Source organism: Pristiophorus japonicus, chromosome 7 (assembly GCF_044704955.1).
Source record: "Pristiophorus japonicus isolate sPriJap1 chromosome 7, sPriJap1.hap1, whole genome shotgun sequence".
Taxonomy (NCBI): domain Eukaryota; kingdom Metazoa; phylum Chordata; class Chondrichthyes; family Pristiophoridae; genus Pristiophorus; species Pristiophorus japonicus.
In genome coordinates this window covers 105544667-105562312 of record NC_091983.1, presented here as the reverse complement: position 1 = coordinate 105562312, position 17646 = coordinate 105544667, and the positions used below count along the sequence as shown (strand labels likewise).

The 17646-nt window shown below is 44.1% G+C and overlaps 1 protein-coding gene across 2 annotated transcripts in view; it reads left to right on the top strand.

Annotated features, from left to right (window-relative positions):
* Window positions 1-17646, top strand: part of rcan2 (regulator of calcineurin 2) — a 533756-nt gene that overhangs the window by 251813 nt on the left and 264297 nt on the right. The gene's annotated exons all lie outside the window — the stretch shown is intronic.

The following is a 17646-nucleotide window of genomic DNA, read 5'->3' as shown; positions in this document are numbered from 1 at the left end:
AAGGACATTCTTGCTATTGAGAGAGTGCAGTGAAGATTCACCAGACTGATTTCCGGGATGGTGGGACTGACCTATAAGAAAGACTGGATCAACTGGGCTTGTATTCACTGGAGTTCAGAAGAATGAGAGGGGACCTCATAGAAACGTTTAAAATTCTGACGGGTTTAGACAGGTTAGATGCAGGAAGAATGTTCCCAATGTTGGGGAAGTCCAGAACCAGGGGTCACAGTCTAAGGATAAGGGGTAAGCCATTTAGGACCGAGATGAGGAGAAACTTCTTCACCCAGAGAGTGGTGAACCTGTGGAATTCTCTACCACAGAAAGTAGTTGAGGCCAATTCACTAAATATATTCAAAAGGGAGTTAGATGAAGTCCTTACTACTCGGGGGATCAAGGGGTATGGCGAGAAAGCAGGAATGGGGTACTGAAGTTGCATGTTCAGCCATGAACTCATTGAATGGCGGTGCAGGCTAGAAGGGCTGAATGGCCTACTCCTGCACCTATTTTCTATGTTTCTATGTTTCTATTATTCTGAAACTAATAGCCCTGTATCCTCTTTCCTAAAAGGAATTCATCCACTCCTTATTTTAAAACCTATCTTGATTTCCTGTTCCACTACTGCTAATGGTGATCTGTTCCATAATTCTATCACCCTCTTACAAAAAACGGCACCCAAATTTCCTATTTTCTTTTGACCCCCTTCATTTCAAACAGTATTCCCTGAACTCTGGGCTCAACAGAAGAACCTCCCTCGACCCAAACTTTTCCAGTCTGGTTATGGCAGATGAGCGGGAGAACTCCCACTGAAATTGAACCCCTATTATTGTTTAGGGAAGATGGATTTTATCAACGACTATGATTAATTTCTTCTTTAGCATTAAACAATGGTTGTTTTGAAGAAGGAACTAAAAACTTCTGAACACTAATCAAGTTTGAGTATTCAGGCAAGCTCATGATGCACTCCTTATCATGGAGTAGCACGTAGGCTAATAATGGAATGAATTGTGACCAGTGTACTGTGACTGCAGATGCAGTCCTCTTTAATAATGAATCTAAACATTTTTACTGCAAGTCATTCTGTAAATCAGAATTTGAACCAACAGGTTTGGAGCAGTTAACTTTCTTTGACAAGTTGACATTGTCTATTTTGACTTAAGACAAGAGCACCTGAGTAATCAAATCAAATTTAAAGAAGTCTTGCATGTAATTAGAGCTCTTCCTGCTTCAAAGGCTGCTGGCCAAATTAATTCATTCACTTTTTTTGTATTCTTTTCATGATTTGTACTAACTTATGCTATACTGCCAATGTAAGAAGCTATTTAAAAAAAAAACTTTGTTACATATAGAGTCATACAGAGTTTACAGCACAGAAGGAGGCCATTTGGCCCATTGTACCGCTGCCAACTCTCTGAAAGAGCTACCCAATTAGTTCCATTTCATAACTTTCTCTTGTAAATTTTACTTGTTCAAATATTTATTGAATTCACTTTTAAAAGCTATTATTATGTATTTTGCTGCCACCACTGTTTCTACTAAGGCATTCCATGTTCTAACAACCCTCTGTATAAAAAAAAATCCTAAGCTTTCCCTTTGTCTTTTCAGTAATGATTTTAAATTTATGTCCTATTGTTACCAATTCATTGAGCAGTAGGAATAATTTTTTCCAATTTACTTTATCAAAAGCTCTCAAAGTTTTGAACACCTCTATCAGATTTCCTCTCAACATTTTTATTCTAATGAGAAGAGCTGCAGTTATTCAAGTCTCTTTTCTGAACTGGGTGGATAAGGGGAAACCAGTGGATGTGGTGTATTTGGAGTTCCAGAAGGCATTCGATAAGGTGCCACATAAAAGGTTACTGCATAAAATAAAATTTCATGGGGTTGGGGGTAATATATTAGCATGGATAGAGGATTGGCTAACTAACAGAAAACAGAGAGTCAGGATAAATGGGTCATTTTTCAGTTGGCAAACAGTAATTAGTGAGGTGCCGCAGGGATTGATGCTGGGTCCTCAACTATTTACAATCTATATTAATGACTTGGATGAAGGGACCGAGTGTAATGTAGCCAAGTTTGCTGATGATACAAAGATGGGTAGGAAAGCATAAGAACATAAGAATTAGGAACAGGAGTAGGCCATCTAGTCCCTTGAGCCTGCTCCGCCACTCAACAAGATCATGGCTGATCTGGCCGTGGACTCAGCTCCACTTACCCGCCCGCTCCCCATAACCCTTAATTCCCTTATTGGTTAAAAATCTATCTATCTGTGATTTGAATACATTCAATGAGCTAGCCTCAACTGCTTCCCTGGGCAGAGAATTCCACAGATTCACAACCCTCTGGGAGAAGAAATTCCTTCTCAACTCGGTTTTAAATTGGCTCCCCCGTATTTTGAGGCTGTGCCTCCTAGTTCTAGTCTCCCCAACCAGTGGAAACAATCTCTCTGCCTCTATCTTGTCTATCTCTTTCATTATTTTAAATGTTTCTATAAGATTACCCCTCATCCTTCTGAACTCCAACGAGTAAAGACCCAGTCTACTCAATCTATCATCATAAGGTAACCCTCTCATCTCCGGAATCAGCCGAGTGAATCGTCTCTGTACCCCTTCCAAAGCCAGTATATCCTTCCTTAAGTAAGGTGACCAAAACTGCACGCAGTACTCCAGGTGCGGCCTCACCAATACCCTGTACAGTTGCAGCAGGACCTTCCTGCTTTTGTACTCCATCCCTCTCGCAATGAAGGCCAACATTCCATTTGCCTTCCTGATTACCTGCTGCACTTGCAAACTAACCTTTTGGGATTCATGCACAAGGACCCCCAGGTCCCTCTGCACCACAGCATGTTGTAATTTCTCCCCATTCAAATAATATTCCCTTTTACTGTTTTTTTTTCCAAGGTGGATGACCTCACATTTTCCGACATTGTATTCCATCTGCCAAACCTTAGCCCATTCGCTTAACCTATCTAAATCTCTTTGCAGCCTCTCTGTGTCCTCTACACAACCCATTTTCCCACTAATCTTTGTGTCATCTGTAAATTTTGTTACACTACACTCTGTCCCCTCTTCCAGGTCATCTATGTATATTGTAAACAGTTGTGGTCCCAGCACCGATCCCTGTGGCACACCACTAACCACCGATTTCCAACCCAAAAAGGACCCATTTATCCCGACTTTCTGCTTTCTGTTAGCCAGCCAATTCTCGATCCATGCTAATACATTTCCTCTGACTCCGCGAACCTTTATTTTCTGCAGTAACCTTTTGTGTGGCACCTTATCGAATGCCTTTTAGAAATCTAAATACACCACATCCATCGGTACACCTCTATCCACCATGCTCGTTATATCCTCAAAGAATTCTAGTAAATTGGTTCAACATGATTTCCCCTTCATGAATCCATGCTGCGTTTGCTTGATTGCACTATTCCTATCTAGATGTCCCGCTATTTCTTCCTTAATGATAGTTTCAAGCATTTTCCCCACTACAGATGTTAAACTAACCGGCCTATAGTTACCTGCCTTTTGTATGCCCCCTTTTTTAAACAGAGGCGTTACATTAGCTGCTTTCCAATCCGCTGGTACCTCCCCAGAGTCCAGAGAATTTTGGTAGATTATAACGAATGCATCTGCTATAGCTTCCGCCATCTCTTTTAATACCCTGGGATGCATTTCATCAGGACCAGGGGACTTGTCTACCTTGAGTCCCATTAGCCTGTCCAGCACTACCCCCCTAGTGATAGTGATTGTCTCAAGGTCCTCCCTTCCCACATTCCCGTGACCAGCAATTTTTGGCATGGTTTTTGTGTACAGAGGGACCTGGGGTCCTTATGCTTGAAACACAAAAAGTTAGTATGCAGGAAGGCAAATGTAATGTTGGCCTTTATTGCAAGGGGGATAGAGTATAAAAGCAGAGAAGTCCTGTTACAACTGTACAGAGTATTGCTGAGGCTATACCTAGAGTACTGCGTACAGTTTTGGTCTCCGTATTTAAGGAAGGATATACCTACATTGTACTGCAGCACTTTGCAATTTTTCTCCATTTAAATTATAATTTGCTTTTCTGTTTTTTCTGCTAAGTGGATAACCTCACATTTTCCCACATTATATTCCATCTGCCAAATGTTTGCCCACTCACTTAGCCTGTCTATATCCCTTTGCAGATTGTTTGTGTCCTCCTCACAACCTCTTCACTCCTCACAAAGGAGACTACAGTGGGATGAGGGCAGAGTTGGCTAAACTGGACTGGGAACACAGACTAAACGGTGGCACAATTGAGGAACAGTGGAGGACTTTTAAGGAGCTCTTTCATAGTGCTCAACAAAAATATATTCCAGTGAAAAAGAAGGGCGGTAAGAGAAGGCATAACCAGCCGTGGATAACCAAGGAACATAAGAACATAAGAATTAGGAACAGGAGTAGGCCATCTAGCCAGGATACTAAAAGTTTTTTGGTGCCCTTTCCAGCGCACAAAGTCAGCGCATAAAGTCAGTGTGCCAAAAAAACGCGTTGGCCAAAATTGGGCCCATAGTCTCAGAATAAGAGGCCACCCATTTAAAACTGAGATGAGGAGGAATTTCTTCTCTGAAGGTTGTAAATCTATGGAATTCTCTGCCCTAGAGAGCTGTGCAGGCTGGGTCTTTGAATATATTTAAGGCGGAGATAAACAGATTTTTGAGCGATAAGGGAATAAAGGGTTATGGGGTGCAGGCAGGGAAGTGGAGCTGAGTCCATGATCAGATCAGCCATGATCTTATTGAATGTCGGAGCAGACTCGAGGAGCCAAATGGCCTATTCCTACTCCTATTTCTTATGTTCTTATGAACTAAAGCCTCTGATCCCTGGTATCATCTTATTGAATCTCTTCTCCACTCTCTCCATGGCCTTAGCATCTTTCCTAAAGTAGGGCATCCAGAACTGAACACAATATTCCAACTGCAGCCTAACCAATAATTTAGCATTACCTCTGCTTTTGTTTACTGTGCCCCTGTCTATAAAACCTTGGATCCCATATGCTTTTTTAAAAGCTTTATCAACTAGGTTTCTCTGCTCCTCCATTTTGTCATTTATTGTATGGAGCAGATTTTCCTGTGTCTGTGCCTGGGGCCATGAACACAGGAAAATTGGGTGGACTGCCTTGAAGCTGTGAGCTTATCGCCTGCCCCTCCAATGTTGCTATATTTGCTGTGTGTTGTGTATGCAGATTATGGATGTACTCTATGTGCAGTCACTGTATAGTTGCATAAGATGGAGACTTGTTTACCTGATGTACTATCGATAAGGTTTACACTGTGTGTATATATGCTGGCACCACTAGACCTGGGGTTTCCTGCCCTGGTGGCAGGGCCCAGTATAAAAGGCTGCACACCATGCTTGTCTCTCACTCTGGAGTTTGGAATAAAGGACCAAGGTCACTACAGTTTGAGTACAACACATTGCCTCGTGGAGTCATTCATAAGTACATTACAAACATAATACTGTGCTCAGGCAATCCAATGGGCCCAGGTGTAGTAACAAAGTTTGGCCTTGCACGTCCTCTCCTTCTCCCTCCCAAACTGCATCACCTCACATTTCTCGACCTTAAATTTCATCTGACCTCAATCTATCAACCTGCCTACATTCTCCTAAAGGCACTTACGGTCGTCTTCACCCTGCTCCCTATTTTGGTGTTGTCTTCAAATGTTGATATTGTGCTCACCATACCTAAATCAAGATCATTAATATATATTGAGATGAACAATATATTTATCAAAACACTGACCCCTGGGAAACACCATTTGTATCCCTCCAGTTAGAAAACGATCATGAACCACTTCTCTTCCTTCCTTTAACCAAGGAGCACTACTGCTCCTCCTGGCTCCACAGGAAGGTATTTGTACAAACTGGCTTTAAAAAGTCTTCAGTTTAGCTGACAGCTGCAGCGGCCGATGAAGAATCCTGAGCAGGGCAGACCTAGCACCCTCCTTGCTCATTGCTGCCCAATTTCAAACAGGGGACTTATGACAGACATTAGGCCCCTCATTTACATATGTAATAGATGTAACGCCTGTTTTAGAATACCGGCAGAGCCCTCATCAAAAATCGTTTGACCCAATTACAGGTGGGCCATCTTTCAGGCGTCCTCAGGATGGCAAATTTCGGGGACTTCTGTCCTGTGCACCTGAGGTCACCTGAAAGACATCTGATCTGAAATTGGATCCGACAATTTTACAAGATCCCCCTGGCAGCTGCCCAAAATGGGCGTTAGGCCCCTTACATATGCAAATGAGGGTCCTAACCAATTTTAGGATCCCTTTGCCAAATTTACCTGCATGGATTTTTCAGCGGTCACTGTGGCTGCCACGACAAGTCACTAAAAAACCCCAAAAAGAATTGAAAAGAACGTTACCATGAATCCAGGAGGAGCAAGGCTGCTACACTGATTTTACAGTATCCCGATCACCACACCTCTCAGGATTTACCTTCGGCTCACTGCTGGCAAGAAATTCATCTATTTCAAATGGGTGAGCTTCCTGTGGAGATGCAATAGGCACTGACATTTCATCGAAATAATGAATGAGGCTTGAAGTACAATTTCTGAATGGCCTTGGCTCTCTTGGTTGTGGCGCCTGCTCCATGAGTGGCCTTCATTTTAGGCCTACAGACAGGGTCAAAGCAATTCTACCCCTCTGTTTTTTCATGTTGAATACAGACCTGCCAATGTTTTATTGGATAAGTCTGCTGGGTCTGGCAATAGTATGTATTCAGAGTTCTACCAGGGCCTCTTGGATTCTGTAACTAAAGTGGAAGTCTGCACCTAATTGTACTGCACAAAAAACAAGATTCTGGATTATTAAAAGTAGCTGTTCAGTGGAATGAAAATCAGGTGAGTTCTATAACGGGTGGGTGATTGGCTCCACCAGATTACTGTCCCGGCAATGAAGAGAAAATTTACCCAAACATGTTAATCAAATCCATTGTATTTTTAAACCTAAGAAAGAAAACAGAGACAATATTTTTACTAACAGAAGTGATAATATTTTCACTGTGTCTCAACTAAGTGCCATTTATACCAAGTCTCAACATAACAGGAACCAGCTGTGTATGTCTAACTCATTTAAACAAATTTGATCTTGAGATGTGGGCAAAAGCCACATTTTTGTTGCCCCTCCCTAGTTGTCCTGAGAATTTGATGATTGGCTTCTATTTGAATGGCTGCAGTCCTTGTGCTGATGCTGCTCCCACAATGGTGTTGGGTAAGGAGTTTCAGGATTTTAACTAAATTGTGCTGAAAGGATGTCTTGAGGATGTCTTACTTCCCGATGCGCTGGGAGCAGGGAGATCCAGTAGCGCACGTGAAACCCGGAAGTCTGAGTTTCCCCGCACACTGTGGAGCAGGCTGCAGGACCAGGAGGATCCGATCCCTGACCCCGGGAGTTGTCTGATCCCAAGGAGGGTCCAATCATCGACCCAGGTGGGGGGAGGTGTGTCCAATCCCAAGGAGGGCCTGATCCCTAAACCCGGGGGGTATGGGGGTCCAATCCTCCCTGCAGCCTAGCCGGCCCGAGTAAATTAGACACATCCAACCTCATTAACATATTTAAAATGCCAACCTGCCTCTTGGGAGCGGGTTGGCTGCCCACCCCTTGTTTCACCTCAGTAAAACCCGGAAGTCGGCGTGTTAGAGCCGGCTTCCTGATGTGCTTTGATCTTTTTGCCCATTTAATCCCTCCACTCGCATTCGCTCACCCATGCTAACCCACCCCCCCCCCCCCCCCCGTATGTGCTGAGACAAAATGATTTTTAGACACTTGGGTGCCACAATTCACCTGTTCTGCCTCCGGGGCAGTGGGGGGCGCTACCGGTTCCCGTGAAATTGCATGGGAGTTAGTGGAGGCGCGAAAACGGTAGCGCCCGGAGCCGCTGCAATCTGGCGATAACGTCATTGCCGTGCGAGGTGCCCCCTTTTCATCCCGCACAGAAATTGGCCAGTGCCCCGTGAGGCCGCGGTGGCAATGCCCCCGCCAGCCAGATGGGATATCTCAGGCGATGCCTGCGCCAGCATCGCAGGTCACGAAATGGCCCGCCCACCCATCACGAGGCGAACCTTAATGGGGAGGTTCCGTGTGCTGCTATCTTTGTTGTTTCCCTCCCTTACCGATCGGGCCACTCACCACTCTTTTCAGTGCCGGGCTGCAGCCATTGCACCCCTTAGCCATGGTGGCCCAGTGGAGGCCTGCAAAAGGGTCTGCAGAGTTCGCAGCATCCCTTTCCTTTAACTAAAGGGGCGTGGTGTTGAAATGTGTCAGCACTACGTGGCGAGACCACGTAGCGCCCTCGAACCCGCCTCAAAAGGAGGTGGCGCTTGTGACTTCCTGCGGCCCCGCCAGGTGCAATAAGTCCTGCCTCACCTTGGTTACCGCCCGCAAATGGGGCTTAACTGAATTTTAACCTCTTGGTGCGCACTACAAGCAATTTGGGGATAGGAATTTCTCCCCCCCCCCCTCCCCCCCCCGAAATGGGGAGCACGCACCTCGTTTGAATGGTTTTTACCACAGCTGCGGTTCAGGTTGCCTCTTGAGCGACATTCTGCTTTTTGTTGTTTGCTTTTCCTTGGATCCGGAAGTCGCTCTTAATGGGGGCGATGGCAACACATGAGGGGCGGAAGTTGGGGGCGGTGCGGAGTGACCGCCGTGGTGATGTCATCACAGCGCCGCGTCACCGTGGCTCTTCCCTTCACTTAAAGGAGAGAGCCTCCGCGATTTTAAAACCTTGGTCCACTGGGCCACCAGGGAGGGTTTCGGCTGGGCCAGCAGCCTGGCACACGAGGGGGTGCCAGGCTGCCTTTTGGAGGCCTGGCCGAAGGGCATAACTGTCGGTCGACATGGCAGTCGGCCGACAAAATAAAAAGCATGGCGGCACCGGCAGTGCATCGTCCCCTTTAAGGGAAGCCGCACCGCCATTGCAGAAGGCCACAACCTCACTGGACCACCGGGAAAAAACATTTTTTGGCACCGCTGGGCGGGCTGAAGATTTTCAGAGGGGCATGTTGCCGTCGGGGGGAGAGGGGGCGTAGATCGGCGGTGCGCGCGGTGATGACGCGCTTATCATGGATCGGCAGCAGCGGAACAGTGAGGGATATCGGGGCGCCACCGGGAAACCTCAGGAGGGCAATTGCGCTATCAGCAGCCATTCCACGAAAAGTCGGCGGCCACTCCATTCTGCAGCGTGGCCGCCGATTTGCAGTGGTAACAGGCCTTAAGGAGTGGGGCAATTTCGGCCCCTTAATTTTTAGACAATGAAGCAGAAATTATGTGTAAGGAAGTTGCTTTCTAGAGAGTGGCAAGAGGAGATTGATTTGGAGAGATTAGCAGTACTTAGTGTCAGACTGGAAGGGAGTATACAGTGGTATCACCTAGGGTCGCTATTAGGATCACTGTTATTTTATATATATATAATAATGACCTAGACTGGGTATACAGGGCATAATTTCAAAATTTGCATATGGCCTGAAACCTAGAAATGTAGCAAACAGTGAAGAGGATAGACTTCAGGAGGACATACAGACTGGTGAAATGGGCAGACACATGGCATATGCAATTTAACGCAAAGAAGTGTGAAGTCATGCATTTTGGTGAGAAGAATGAGGAGAGGCAAGATAAACTAAATTATACAATTTTAAAGGAGGCACAGGAATGGCAAGACCTAGGGGTGTACAAACATAAATCTTTGAAGGTAGCAGGACAAGTTGAGAAGGCTGCTAAGAAAGCATACGGGATTCTTGGTTTTATAAACAGAGGCATAGAGTATAAAAGTAAAGAATTTATGCTAAACCTTTAAAAATCTCTGTTAGGCCCCAGCTGGAGTATTGTGTCCGATTCTGGGCACCACACTTTCGGAAGGATAACACATTTAATAGAGGTGTTCAAAATCATGAAAAGTTTTAATAGAGTAAATAAGGAGAAACTGTTTCCAGCGGCAGAAGGGTCGGTAACCAGAGGACACAAATTTAAGGTAATTGGCAAAATAACCAGAGGTGACATGAGGAGACTATTTTTTACACAGCGAGTTGTTGCGTTCTGGAATGCATTGCCTGAAAAGGTGGTGAAATGAGATTCAATAATAACAGTCAAAAGGGGGCGGGGAGGGGGTAGGGGAAGAGCAGGGGCGTGGGACTAATTGGATTGTTCTTTCAAAGAGCTGACACAGGCATGTTGGACTGAATGGCTTCCTTCTGTATTATTCTATGATTCTGAGTTCTGTGCTGAGAGATTTCCATCATTTGTTGTTATGCTGAGAAATTGTTTTTTTATGGCGCAGAGTTAATAGTTTTTTTAATTGTTGAGACAATAAAAGATTAAGGGGCTGAAATTGCCCCCTCCTTAAGCTCCATTACTGTCTCTTAAGAGGCAGTAATGGAGCGGATAGGCCTCACCGATGGAGGCAGATGGATGGGCCGACCCCTCCTATATTGCCCCCGGGCTGGGAGCGGCGGGAACGGGTTTCTGCGCCATCCATGCTACCACCCGTCGGGCACCTACCGACCCCATTCCTACCGACGGCGAATCCCTTTCCAACCCCCATGGGAAATTGCCCCGCGGGAGCGGCGCCACCACCTCCGGTCAATGTCACTGACAGCTTTGGGGATTGGTGCCCCTCCCCCACTCCCCCGATCAGAGTAGAAGGGCTAGTGGGCACAATCTCAGTGTAAGTGCCTAGATTGTGTCAATCTGAATTTCAGCTCCCTAGTTACATCTGATTATTATGCAAAATTAAATTCATCTCTGCAGCTAAAGAGGTAAATACTACAAAAAAGACTCGTGCATTTCAACTTCTCTGTAGTAACAAAGGAGGACCATCCATAAAAAATTTCCATGCTTTCCTAATAATTAGTGGACTTTCAGAGCTTTGGCTCTCATTAGCTTTCTACATTAGAATTACGCAAATTGAACAAGCTTTTAATCCCGTGGTCTAATTAGCATGGTGCCTATTTATTACAAATTGCTTCTAGGCTTCGTTGCTATCTGATACAGTTGCAACGTTACATATAAATACTGGTAATATAACAGCCGTGTAATAGCACTGTGGTTTGATTTACAAGTGATTGGGAAAAGTATAATTTTCCTTCATAAATGTTAAAAAGAAAGACTTATATTTATATAATGATTTTGTGGCTGTCAGAAACATGTCAACACTTCAAATACAATATATGTAGGTTAATGTAGTCTCCTTTTTGTGCACAGCAAGATCCCATTACAACAAATAAAAGGATTGTTACTTGTGTTCAGTATGTTAGATCGAGAATAATTAAAAGCTAAATATTAAATCTGTATAATTTCTCAGTTTCATTGACTCCAGATAAACATGTAGCAAATAATACAGCTCCAAACCATCAAATAATTTCCCAGCTGTTGTTATCCAGACAGAACAATTAAATGTATAAAAATGGCCTCAATTATTCAAGCTTTTGATGGTGTACACAATGAGGGTTGGAAATTCGGTGCCGCCCACATTGAGGCGCGGGCACTGCCTGGTCGCTAACTTTAGCACCGTGCGGTGTCTACCACCTCTAAGTACGATATTCAGTTGTTTCGCCCCAAGAGGAGAATGGAGCACCAAGGGAAGCATTCCACACTCCTCTTCGAGTGCTAATGGAGTGGTAGCGCAGGAGGCCTACTAAATGTTTCCGCACTAGGATGCCGGCAGCCTAGTGCCTGAAGAGAGGGGAAAAAATTTAGTGGAAGGTTTCAATGACCTACACCCACACTTCCCCACTGCTGCCATAAATAAATAGAAGTTAAAAAATTAAATGTCACCACATTACATGCACTCTGGACGATAGCGCTCCAGGATCATCGATGTACCGACTGCTTTCCCTGTCGGAAGTAACGCCTGGCGCTACGGCAGGCGAAAGCAATCAATTTTGCGACTGCGGTGTTACGGGGGCATTGCACACTCAGTGACGTCACCAAGTGGGTGGCACTAGCAAGTGCAGCGCAAACTGTCGGCGCCACTGCTAAACCTTCACTGAAGTTTGCGGCAGGCGCTGACAGCGCGGCACTCGGGCGGGAGGTGTTTAGCGCCCCGTTAATGCCCCTCTGGGGTGCTAACGGGTGGTGCTAACACACTAAATTTCCACCCCTTCTCTTTCAGATTTTCCAATTCTTCTGTTCTATGCATGTGATGCATACATGTTTGTTTCAGTACTCTGCTGTTACTACAGAGATTTTCCTTTGGTGATACCTTTGGGACTTCTGGAATTTTCACTATGTTCCCTCCATTTATTTCCATAATTCGCTGTAGAGTTTTCTTTCCTTTGTTTCCCCTTAACTTCCCTATAGAGCTTTTTTCCCCCTTAGTTACCCATTGTTCCCTGTGGAGTTCTACCTTAGTCACTTATTATTTCCCATGGAGTTCTTTCTTCGTGGTTCTATTACTCCCTGTGGAATTCCACCCACCCCCTGCAATTTGTTCACACTTGCAAATATTTTCTCCAAGATCAGACGCTCTAACACTGTCAGTACTGTTGGGATCAGTTTGTTCATGTAAGGAGAAATTTTACTTTCATGTTACAGTAGCATGAAACTATTGGAAAGCACAGACTGTTTGTACTGAGTGTGGATGGTAGATATATTGCAATATGCTTTTGTTATAATAATAGTAATGCATTCCTTGTTTGCAGCGTTGCTATGAGTTAAAGGCGAGGTGACCATTTTTTAAACTGCTTTTGCTGGAAAACATTTCAGAGCAAATACAGAGATGGCTGAAGGAAGTGGTGGCACTCTGTTCAGAGGGAGGGGTCCTCTAATCACTGAGACAACCCTGGAGATGATGCACAGGGAGGTTCTGCAAAGAAGGGTGTCATATTTTTGTCTGACAGGAACCAGTACAAGATACAATAGCTACTATGGGGGAATCTAATAGCTGCAGCTGTGCAGTGATGTTTGACTGCTTCACAAAACTGTGGGGCACCATAGAGCTGCCAGGAATTGAGATTTCATTATGGGGCAAGAACCTTCTTAACATTTATTTGTGGCTTCAGTGAGCCTAGAACATGTCTGATGACCAGGCCGAATGCCATAGGCAGTTGCCACCTTTCCCCTCCCCCATGGCGGGCACAAGGCAGGCATCAGCTCCCAATAATATGGGTTGCCTCCACCCAGTGTACAGCTGCAATCCATATGCCAAGCTTCACAGTCTTGGCCTCCATACATCCAACTGGTTACTGTACTGCTGGGGCAGTGGAGAAATGTTGTCCGTTCAGGACAGCAGGACAGTGTTGAGTTGTGAATGAATATTCTGGGATTGGCTTGATTACCTCTGGGAATTAAGGCGTATTTTGTTTCAGGAGATGAAATGGATATTGTTGGTATTGTAGGTACCAATGACAAAGAAAGAGGTTCTGCTGAGGGAATATGAGCAGTGAGGGGCTAAATTAAAAAGCAGAACCACACAAGTTATAATCTCTGGATTACTACCTGAGCCACGAGCAAATTTGCATAGGGTAAATATGATCAGAGAGATGAATGCGTGGCTCAAAGATTGGTGTGGGAGAAATGGGTTTCGATTCATGGGGCACTGGCACCAGTACTGAGATAAGAAGGAGCTGTTCCATTGGGATGGGCTTCACTTGACACAGGCTGGGACCAGTGTCCTGGCGAATTAACTAACCAGGGCTGTAGATAGGGCTTTAAACTAAATAGTGGGGGGAGGGATCAGGTGAGCAGAAATTTTAAAAAGTCAAAAAGAAAGGAGAAGGCAATAGTGCAGGGTAGCGATAGGGATAATGATAACCAGAGTGTGACGGGAAGGGACAGAGTGCATCAGAAAGTGGGTCAGAGTAGGGAAAAATGGTAAAAAGACAAAATTAAAAGCTCTTTATCTGAATGCACGTAGCATTCGTAACAAGATAGATGAGTTGACGGCACAAATATTAATAAATGGGTATGATCTGATAGCCATTATAGAGATGCGGTTGCAAGGTGACCAAGGCTGGGAACTGAATATTCCGGGGTATTTGCCATTTCAGAAGGATAGGCAGAAAGGAAAAGGAGTTGGGGATAGCTCTGTTAATAAAGGATGAGATCAGTGCAGTAGTGAGAATGGTATTGGTTCAGAAGATCAAGATGTAGAATCAGTTTGGGTGGAGATAAGGAATAATAATGGAAATAAGTCACTGGTGGGAGTAGGCTATAGGCCCCCAAACAGTAGCTGCACTATAGGACAGAGTATAAATCAATAAATAATGGAGGCTTGTAAGAAAAGTCATCATCATCATAGGCAGTTCCTCGGAATCGAGGAAGACTTGCTTCCACTCCTGAAGTGAGTTCTTTGATGGCTGAACAGTCCAATACGAGAGCCACAGACTCTGTCACAGGTAGGACAGATAGTCACTGAGGGAAGGGGTGGGTGGGACTGGTTTGCTGCACGCTCTTTCCACTGCCTGCACTTGATTTCTGCACACTCTCGACGTTGAAACCCGAGGTGCTCAGCGCCCTCCCGGATGCACTTTCACCACTTAGGGCAGTCTTTGGCCAGGGACTCCCAAGTGTCAGTGGGGATGTCGCACTTTATCAGGGAGGCTTTGAGGGTGTCCTTGTAACGTTTTCGCTGCACACCTTTGGCTTGTTTGCCGTGAAGGAGCTCCGCGTAGAGCACTTGCTTTGGAAATCCGTGTCTGGCATGCGAACTATGTGGCCTGCCCAATGGAGCTGATCGAGTGTGGTCAGTGCTTCAATGCTGGGGAAGAAAAGTACAGCAATAATCATGGGCGATTTTAATCTTCATATTGATTGGACAAATCAAATTGGCAAAGGTAGCTTTGAGGAAGAGTTCATAGAGTGTATTCGGGATGGTTTCTTAGAATAATACATTGTGAAACCAACTTGCGAGCAGACTATTTTAGATCTGATAATGTGTAATGAGACTGGATTAATTAATGATCTCATAGTAAAGGATCTTCTTGGGAAGAGTAATCATAGCATGGTAGAATTTCAAATTCAGTTTGAGGGTGAGAAAGTTAGGTCTCAAACTACTGTCCTGAACTTAAATAAAGACAATTACAAAGGTATGAAGACAGAGTTGGCTAAAGTGGACTGGGAAAATAGATTAAAGGGTAAGACAGTCAATAAACAGTGGCAAACAATTTAAGGAGATATTTCATAACTCTCAGCAAAGATATATTCCAGTGAGAAAGAGAAGGATGAACCATCCGTGGCTAACTAAGGAAGTAAAGGATGGTATCAAATTGAAAACAAAGGAATACAATGTTGCCAAAATTAGTGGAAGGCCAGATGATTGGGAACTTTTTAGAAACCAGCAAAGGACGACTAAAAAAATAATAAAGAGAGAGAAGTTAGATTATGAGAGTAAAATAGTAAGCAATATAACAATAGAGAGTAAGAGCTTCTACAGGTATTATAAAAAGGAAGAGAGTAGCTAAAGTAAATGTTGGTCCCATAGAGGATGAGACAGGGAAATTAATAATGGGAAACAGGGTAATGGCAGAGACTTTGAACAGATATTTTGTATCAGTCTTCATGGTAGAAGACACTAAAAGCTTCCCAATAATTGATAATCAACAGGCTATTGGGAGGGGGAATGTAAAACAATCACTATCACTAGAGAAAAAGTACTAGGCAAACTAATGGGACTAGAAAGGTGGACAAGTCCCATGGACCTGATGGCCTGCATCCTAGGGTCTTAAAAGAAGTGGCTGCAGAGATAGTGGATGCATTGGTTGTAATCTACCAAAATTCCCTGGATTCTGGAGAGGTCCCAGCGGATTGGAAAATCGCAAATGTAACACTCCTATTAAAAGAAAGGAGCGAAACCGAAAGCAGGAACCATAGACGAGTTAGCCTAACATCTGTCATTGGGAAAATGCTGGAATCCATTATTAAGGAAGTAATAGTAGGATATTTAGAAAATAATAATACAGTCAAGCAGAGTCAGCATGATTTTAAGAAAGGGAAATCATGTTTGACAAATTTGCTGGAGTTCTTTGAGGATTTAACGAACAGGGTGGTTAAAGGGGAACCAGTAGATGTCGTGTTTTGGATTTCCAGAAGGCATTTGATAAGGTGCCACATAAAAGGTTACTCTACAAGATAAGAGCTCACGGAGTTGGGAATAATATATTAGCATGGATAGAGGATTGGCTAACTAACAGAAAAGAGAGTCGGGATAAATGGGTCATTTTCCAGTTGGCAAACAGTAACTAGTGGGGTGCCACAGAGATCAGTGCTGGGGCCTCAACTATTTACAATCTATATTAATGACTTGAATGAAGGGATCGAGTGTAATGTAGCCAAGTTTGCTGAAGATGCAAAGATAGGTGGGAAAGCAAGTTGTGAGGAGGACACAAATAATATGCAAATGGATATAGACAGGCTAAGTGAGTGGGAAAAATTTGGCAGATGGAGTATAATGTGGGTGAATGTGAGGTTATTCACTTGGGTAGAAAAAATAAAAAAGCAAATTATTATTTAAATGGGGAGAGATTACAAAATGCTGTGGTACAGAGGGATTTGGTAGTCCTTGTACATGAAACACAAAAAATTAGCATGCAAGTACATCAAGTATTTAGGAAGGCAAATGGAATGTTGGCCTTTATTGCAAGGGGGATGGAGTATAAAAGTAGGGAAGTCCTGCGCCAGCTGTACAGGGTATTGGTGAGACTACATCTGGAGTACTGCATGCAGTTTTGGTCTCCTTATTTAAGGAGGGATATATTTGTATTGGAGGCAGTTCAGAGAAGTTTCACCAGTTTGATTCCTGAGATGAAGGTGTTGTCTTATGAAGAAAGTTCGAGTAGGTTGGGCCTATACTCATTGGAGTTTAGAAGAATGAGAGGTGATCTTATCGAAACATATAAGATTCTGCGAGAGCTTGACAGGGTAGATGCAGAGAGGATGTTTCCCCATGTGGGAGAATCTAGAACTAGGGGGGCATAGTTTCAGAATAAGATGTCACCAATTTAAAACTGAGATGAGGAGGAATTTCTTCTCTGAGGGTTGTGAGTCTTTGGAATTCTCTACCCCAGAGAGCTGTGGAGGCTGGATCATTGAATATATTTAAGGTGGAGCCAGACAGATTTTTGAACGATAACGGAGTTAAGGGTTTATGGGGAGCGGGCGGGGAAGTGGAGTTGAGGCCAAGATCAGATGAGCCATGATCTTATTGAATGGCGGAGCAGGCTCGAGGGGCCAAATGGCCTACTCCTGCTCCTATTTCTTATGTTATGTTCCTATGATATTGGTGAGATTCATCTAGTCTGTGAGGGTGGGGGGCTTGATAAATTGAATAGTCTTTTCATATTACATACTTCCTTATGATTTTATTGTCCAACCATTCTTATTTTGTGAAGTGCATATTCATTTTGTGATAAATAATGTCTTCGGACAACCGGTAGATGCTATGGTTGGGATTCAGGAGAGCATATAAATTAAATGGAGGAATTTCAATCAATGTGTCTTGTAGCCCATGGACCATCTGGGTAACTAGGTGAAGGATAGGAAGAAGGGTGTTTTAGTTGGCAACAAAGTTACTAGGTTAAATTAACGATTCTGAACTTCCAGGAGAAAAGCCATTTTGGAAAGGATTTCAGCTCTGAGATAGGGCTGCAACATTGTCGTCCTGATTCTTGAAACCACACTCCCATTGAGGCCAG